Source organism: Phoxinus phoxinus (genome assembly GCF_949152265.1).
Source record: "Phoxinus phoxinus genome assembly, chromosome: 12".
NCBI classification, from domain to species: Eukaryota; Metazoa; Chordata; class Actinopteri; order Cypriniformes; family Leuciscidae; genus Phoxinus; species Phoxinus phoxinus.
Window position 1 is genome coordinate 31,833,113 of NC_136887.1, and position 7,900 is coordinate 31,841,012.

General features: G+C 35.2%; 1 long non-coding RNA gene across 2 annotated transcripts; it reads left to right on the forward strand.

The window, feature by feature from the left end:
• Positions 1–1,046: 1,046 nt before the first annotated feature.
• LOC307008229 lies at positions 1,047–3,775 on the forward strand. 2 transcript variants are annotated; one of them, XR_013799779.1, is made up of 4 exons: positions 1,047–1,290; positions 1,721–1,826; positions 3,334–3,524; positions 3,632–3,775. It is a non-coding gene; the product is annotated as an uncharacterized lncRNA (long non-coding RNA). The 2 variants fall into 2 exon arrangements; XR_013799780.1 differs by having other exon boundaries at positions 3,637–3,775.
• Positions 3,776–7,900: the final 4,125 nt, after the last annotated feature.

Here is a 7,900-nt window from a genome sequence, read left to right on the forward strand (position 1 = left end):
CGCAGGAACTCAAGATGTCCTACTAGTGCCACTCCCTCAGTCTGATCACTGGTAGAATATGAAATGGGTAAAATATTTCAATACAAGCATTTCAGTCAAATACAATTTACAAATGTTTAAACCTGGGGAAATCACGGACTTGGCAACCCTGCCTATTAAGCCACCTATTTACAGTCTGCTAACTTTTAAGCAAAGTTAAAAACTCAGCAGGTCAATTACACAAATCACCAAATAGCCTACAATGAACACAGGATACTGAAAGCCTGACGAGATAAACTTCTTGTACTTCATAAAATTATCAAAATTATAATTATGATGACATATTACATTAAAACATTTAGGCTAACTTTATCCCTTTTCCTACCATTGACGGAAATGTACGTAATTTATGACTGACAACGCAAAAATGTCCGGCTTTCCATGTTTTCACTGTTATGCGGTAGGGGGCGCTATTACACATCTTCTGAAAGAGTACTGACTCTCCTGATCAAAACACATGCGAAGAAGATGCAGAAACAAGACCAAGGGGTAGTGTATGCAGATGAATATGTAAAATAACGCGATCATCAACATTAAACAGCATATAAAATCAAAACTGCCTAATGTTACTGAATTAAATATTGACCCAGGACGAACTACAGGACTGTGAAGCTTTAGTGTTGATGGACTCGATCTAACGTTACTCCATCTACTGTATGTTTCGATCGCTCTGAGTTTGATCTGGATGTAGTCTTTGACAAAAACGTGTTTTTTTCTCAGCTTTTTGCTCAAAATGTTTTTTTTTTTTTTTGTAAAGAAAAAAGTAATGCATTAAGCTAGAATAAAACGTTGTTTTTTTCAGTAGAGGCTCTGTTCTTTCTTTTGCTAGCATGTTCAGATTTTCATGACATTTTTGTGAAAATGATAAAAAATGCTGGCGCTGGGTGGAAACTTGGTCGAGGAAAGAGTTAATGTACTAAATTTAATATTCCAATCCTGCTTATCTTGCTTTTTTCCTCATCTTTTATAGGTCTTTGTGTGTGTGCGCTTGTGGCCTTTTTGGAAATTTGAGCGGCTGGTTGGGAACGTGGCCATCCATGAGTCCATCTCCGGAGAGCTCCCTGTGAGAACTGATGCTTATTTCTACAACTCCTATTTATATGCATGATCCTGAATGAAGAGGAGCTGGTAAAGGGGACCAGCGTCCCCACCGAAGAGACACGTGGGACGGTCCGGGGTTGATCTAGTACAAAGAGATGCTCGCAAGACAGAGTAGGCTAACTTCTGAAGAGTCTGTCCCACTATCAATAAGTTAGTAATTTTCCATAAAATGATATATGTAACCATGGAATTCTTTATAGTAATATGCTATGGTACATCATGTATGGTATCAGTACAAAGGAAACTGACATACCATAATACCATGGTACATGATGATGGTAATATTGCATATACTGTAGTTTTACCATCTGATAAGATCAGTAAGATTGTACTTGTTTTGTAAGGGCTGAAAGTCTCTTGGTTTCATCTTTGCGGTTGTAAAATACTGTATGCTGTTGTTAACAAACGCAGGTTCTTGTTTGCCACTGCAGGCTCATTTAAAAGCCAACTGCTTCCTCTCTGTGAATGTGTTCTGCTCCAGTCCCCTGCGGGTGAACTTCCTAATCGCTGGCTTTCTGTAATGAGAGATTTGGTCAGTGGGCTGCACAGTGCTGTAAATGAACACTTATTCCTCCCTCAGAAACGACATCCATTTTCCACAGTCGCAGGACTCCGAGGAACCAGGTGTTGAGATCCCAGCAGGTGTGAGGACAAACTCACCCGACAGAAAAAAGAAACCCCTGAAGGTCTATCGTATCCGTTTGATGTCAGCTTTTAACATTATAGAGAAATATTATTATTATTTTATTCTGTCTTATTTTTATTTTGCCCTTATCCATGCCATTTTTAATTAATTTGCTTACTATTATAATCTTACTATTATTTTAATATATGCATTTCATATAAAGAACAGTGCATGTTTTTCCACTTATTTCTCCCCCATTAAATATCAGCATACCATAACATTTGATGAACATTTATTTCATAAAATGAAAGAGTTTTTTTATTATTGTTTTAACCCCTTAAGCGCTTGTTTTATATATATAGACATGAAAATGCACATTCCGAACTTAAATGGTTGTAATTCAAGAAAGCTTTTGAATATAGATGTAAGATTGGTCTTGTTTTAAAGAAGACACTTAGCAGATTTTTTTAGAAGTGAAATAAATTAAGAAAGTTAAACAGAAAAAAGTTATAAAGTTTGAGTTTATGAAAATGTACTATGTTAAAAAATGTAATTATTCATATTTTATATAAAATATAGATTTTCAAAACCTGGTGGACTGTAAAAATGCAAAAAAATTCAAAGCCAAAAATCTGAACAAGTTATGTTTCAAATTGTAGGTTGATATCTCAAAAAGTAAGCTTTCAGTGAGATTTAGTTTGGGCGCAGTACCACACTTTTCCACTAGTTGACATTACTGCCCATATAAGGGCGCCTCCATCTCCATATGTTGTTTGAGTGATCTGAACCATTATTTTTTACAATTTTCATACAATTTATGAAGTAGACATCCTATTCAGAAGTAGTATTGGAAGTTTGGCAGATTTTGAAATGAATTCAACCTCTAAGAAACACAAAAAGAACACGTATGTGCATTATAGCTCGCTGCCACATCACAAATGGTGAATCTATAATTTTTTTTCTTTATATTTAAAACATTTTTAGACTTTTTTTTCTAAAATAATTGAATGGATGCTATCTTTTGAACTCTTGGCATGAAAACAAACTGAGGTTTCTACCATTCTTTCATGATTTTTCATGTTCGCCACTATTTCAAAATAAAGGTCTGAACACGCCTTATGAGTATGAAAATATTATTGTTACAAATTGATAAATTATTTTGAAAATCAGTCACCAAATATGTAAACTAGAGATTGTAAGCTTTTAAATGATATATAGTTTGTCAAGATTAGTTTAGGTTTAGTATAGGATATTACTGTTTTAAATATGTAATGGCTATGCCAATATAGAGTTCCAGATATTCAATGTAAACCCACAAACCCCACTATATTCTTTCTTCCTCATTATTCATATACTGTCAACATGTGCATTTTAGCTACTGTACATTTGCACACCATTTTTAACAAGCACTTTTTATTATAGATTTACAATGCCTTTTCCTCTCGTGTTTTACGATGTATGACACTATGTTTCCGTAGGGACACTGATGAATGAGTGTTGATTTCCGAACCTCCTGATAATGTAGTTACTAACACGTTTCCTATTTTCATTTCCCCTTTTCCCCACAGAGACTAAAGCATCTTTTTAGCGGCACAGAACAGAGCATTGCACGTCCTCATACATCATGTGTGTCAACACTCAAATCTACTGCATGGAAAATTGCCCCACAAATCAGCAAGCAATAAAGGAAACAGAGCGTTGAAAAACACATTTTTACAATTACGCGCAGCTGTGGATCTGTGCATTGAGTACAAAACAAGTTAAGTTTGAATTTCTAATAGAGAAAAGAAAAAGCAAAGCTACGGTTACTCAAATAGTCCCAAACTGACTGTAGAAGCTGTTTTTAAACATGTCTGTTAACTTTAGTGCAGGTTATCCCGTCGCGTGTCTGGCCTGGTGACTGCAATGGATTTTCAATTGGTCCAGTGATTTACAGTAAGCGTGTGTTTGCCCTCAATACAAACATCTGGCCTCTGTGGATATTATACCAGGTGAGAGAGTTAACACACACGAACACACACATTTAGTTAAGCTCGTGCATTAAAGTGGACAATTTGATGTGCGTTATAGCATTAAGAGAATATGAGAATTCTGTCATTCTAAACCAATGTGACATTCTTTCTTCTGTGGAAAACAAACACGAAAATGTTTTACTTATCTGACTTTTCCATGCAACTGAGGCTGGCAAAATAATGATCATGAGATGACGAGATGTTTCATCTCGGGGTTGATCCTCTAATAAATGTTCATAAAAAAATAATAATAATGCAAAAATATATAATTATTGTGGCAAATATGACTTGTGTGCTATATTTCAAGCCTTCTGAATTCATAGCTTTGTGCGAAGAACAGATCAAAATTGAAGTTATTTTCTGAAAATATTCCTCCAGAGTGAGCTGTTAGCAACTGCAACAAAAATTAAAACAAAAACTGTTAAAATTGTTTTCATGACATAAAATCTAAATGTTAGATGAAAACCTTAATCAAATATTAGAATCAAATATTTGCCTTGGTATCTAACTGAAATAAAATATGTTTAAGGTTAATTAAAATTATAAAAAATAAAATTGAAATAAAAATAAATAAAGCTAAATAGAAGTGTTTAAACATAAAAAAAATAAAAATGACAAAATTACATATAGTTGTTAAAGCTTAAACTAAAAGTAAAATGAAAACTGTAATTATAAAAAATTAAATATTCATAAACGCTATAATAGTATATAACCACTGCAACCATGCAGATCACTGAACTCAAGAACCAGATCTAATTTGTGAACGCATCATTACATTTACATTTAATCATTTAGCAGAAGCTTTTATACAAAGCGACATACAAATGAGGAGAGCAATAGAAGCAATTAAGCTAACAATAGGACAGCAAGTGCTGTGACCCTTCGCAGTTTAGACCCTAACGCGGTATATGCAAGTGTTTTTTTTTGTGTGTGTGTTTTTTATAGATATAGAATAGGAGAGAAAAAAGAAAAGAAAGTGTTTGTATTAATGGATCAAGTGTTGCGTCTTCAGGCATTTCTTGAATCATTCAGAGCAGTTTTGTAAAAATGGTTTTGCAAACTCACACTCAGGTCTGGCTTTATACATCCCTCAAGATCCAATCAAATCCCGCCCTACATTATTTTTCCTCATTGAATATTCTGATTCACTCAGAAAGGCGTGACATTACGGATCCAAAATGGCTTGTGAATACACTCTAAAACATGCTGGGTTGTTTTAACAAAAAATGTGGGTAAAATATGGACAAACCCAACCATTGGGTTAAAAAATTTAATTTAAAACCATCTGGGTTTGTCAATATTTGACCCACATTTGGGTTAAAACAACCCAGCATTTTTTAGAGTGTATCACTCTTAAAAATGCTGGGTTGTTTCAACCCAATTTTGGGTCAAATATGGACAAACCCAGCCATTGGGTTACATTTTAAAATTACATTTTTAACCCAACGTTTGGTTTTGTCCATATTTGACCCAAAATTGGGTTGAAACAACCCAGCATTTTTTAGAGTGTACCATTTCCCTATAAAGTGTATCTAATCTAGAACATTCGTTTAATATTGACTGAACTGTGTAGCATAATATATAACTCATATGATATTACAGTCTGGTCTGACACATGAAGAGCATCTCTGCTGAAGTTTTTTTTTTTTTCAGCTCACAACATAAAAACACAAATTATTTTTGCTCTTCTCTGCACTCAAAAAAAAAAAAGCTGGGTTGTTTCAACCCAATTTTGGGTCAAATATGAACAAACCCAGCCGTTGGGTTACATTTTTTAATTACATTTTTAACCCAACATTTGCGTTTGTCCATTTGACCCAAAATTGGGTTGAAACAACCCAGCATTTTTTAGAGTGCATGTCTTCCCAGAGCATCAGACAGAGTAAAATCTACAGACAGCTGAATTGTGGGACGTAGTAAGAGGGGGGAACTAAGCCGGATATAATCCCAGTGCAGTGAAGTCTCTGGATCCGGTCAGAGTTGAGCTGTTACTCTGGATTTGGACTGACTGGTGTGCACTGCAGAGAGTGATGTGCTTGTGTTGCATTGGCTGTGTAGGTGGCAGGTATTTATTGCTTTAACATGGGCGGCAATGAGGCGTCGACGAAACACTGGCCGTTTACACACCGCTGACGCTCTTGCCCCGGGCCAGAGGGAGATGTTGGGGTGGTGGAGGAACACAAGGTGATAGTGTTGGATAAAACGGCAAGAGATATAAGTCTGGGGTTTACACTTGTGTACGGAGGGTTTCTTTCTGCCTTTTTTTCATCCCTCTGCTTTTGTGTATTCACACACCTGCATATTGCAGCAGAAGGCAGCGGGAAGCAGCCTCCTGTTGATTTGGGGGTTATCGAGTTAAGTTGTGATGTTTGACAGTATAGCTTCATCACTAGCGCTTTAATGCGCCCGCTGGGATGTACAGGTGCCAAGTGGGTCCTTTTCTAGCCTTTTCCTGAGGCAGGTGATCAGAGTAATTGTTTAAACGGTGGTAGCATTACTGTAAATCACAATTCGTCCTCTTTGACTTTTTGTTTGACACTCTCTCCTCTTCTTTTTTAAACCGAATGAAATATTTAGTCTTGCAGGCTTCACAGTTGTGCTGTAATCTCCACACGCTCCTAAAGCACAATACCGCAGCTCCACGGCTTGATTTCTGAGCAACTCTTTTTAATTAGGTGACATATTTAAGCAACCCTCCCCCCTGGTTTTATATCCATGCCATATTTCTCACTCTACCCCTCAAAAACGCTCTGCACTCTTTTCCTGAGGTTCCTGTGAAGAGAATCAACACCCCTGATGAATTTCATCAGTGTAATTGATGCTGTAGGGATGCTTTAGCAACCATATAGACCACTTAGATCCCCAGGGTTCGCGGTCTAAGATCTATCTGGGTCTGAAACCACTTCAAGCACGCACACTGCTGTCTTCTCTGTGAAATTACTGACTGTACATGAGTCACTGTATAGGGAAAAAGTAAACTTAGGCAAATGTTCATAAGTATGCTTGTGCAAATGGGTATTTCATTTCACATAGTTATGTTTTTACATTATTTATAACTAATATAGAAGTACACACACACACACACACACACACACACACACACACACACACACATATATATATATATATATATATATATATATACACTCTAAAAATATATTGGGTCAAATATGGACAAACCCAAACGTTGGGTTAAAAATTTAATTTATAAAATATAACCCAACGGCTGGGTTTGTCCATATTTGACCCAAAATTGGGTTGAAACAACCCAGCATGTTTTATTATTATTATCTTTTTTTTTTTTTTTTAAGTTTCTTATGTTCAACCAGGTTGCATTTACTTTATCAAAAAATACAGTTAAAGTATTAAATAGTATTGCAGTTTAAAATAACAGTTTTTTACTTAAATATATTTTAAAATGTAATTTATTCCTGTGATCAAAGCTGAATTTTCAGCATCATTACTCCAGTATTCAGTGTCACATGACCCTTCAGAAATCATTCTAATATGATGATTTGATGCTCAAGAAACATTTCTGATTATTATCAATATTGAAAAGACTTACAGATCCCAAAATGTGTTTGGTATAGTGTATATCTTTACATGTATATTCATTTTTCTTATTCCTTTTTAACAATATTCATACAACAAATACTGAAATGGTTTGTATTTATACTTACTCTCCGTTTAGATCAATTTTAATTATTTCGCATTAATTCATAATTTTATAAAGTATAAATAAAAGGCATTTGAAAAAAAAAAAAAAAAAGTTTCCAGGAATGCTTTATGTCCTTCATATCTTCAAAAAGATAAAAATGTACCCATAGGATTTAAAATGTGAAATGAGTCACATTAACCGCAAAGAATCAAGTTATTTCACTCTCTTATCCGCCCTAATTGTTCGATAGGCAGAACATGGTAAGACTTTTGGGTTTTGAATGCATCTCTCTCTCTCTCTCTCTCTCTGAAGGCTAATATCTATCATGCTTCATTTCAGGTGGGCGGTGTTTTCAGTGCCCTTCAGTGTGTGGATATGTCTCTTCCTTAATTGTTCCCTGTGTGGCCATGTCTTTCCCTCCCTTTTTTTTAGAAATGAAAAAACGACTTTTTTTCCATTCCTTCA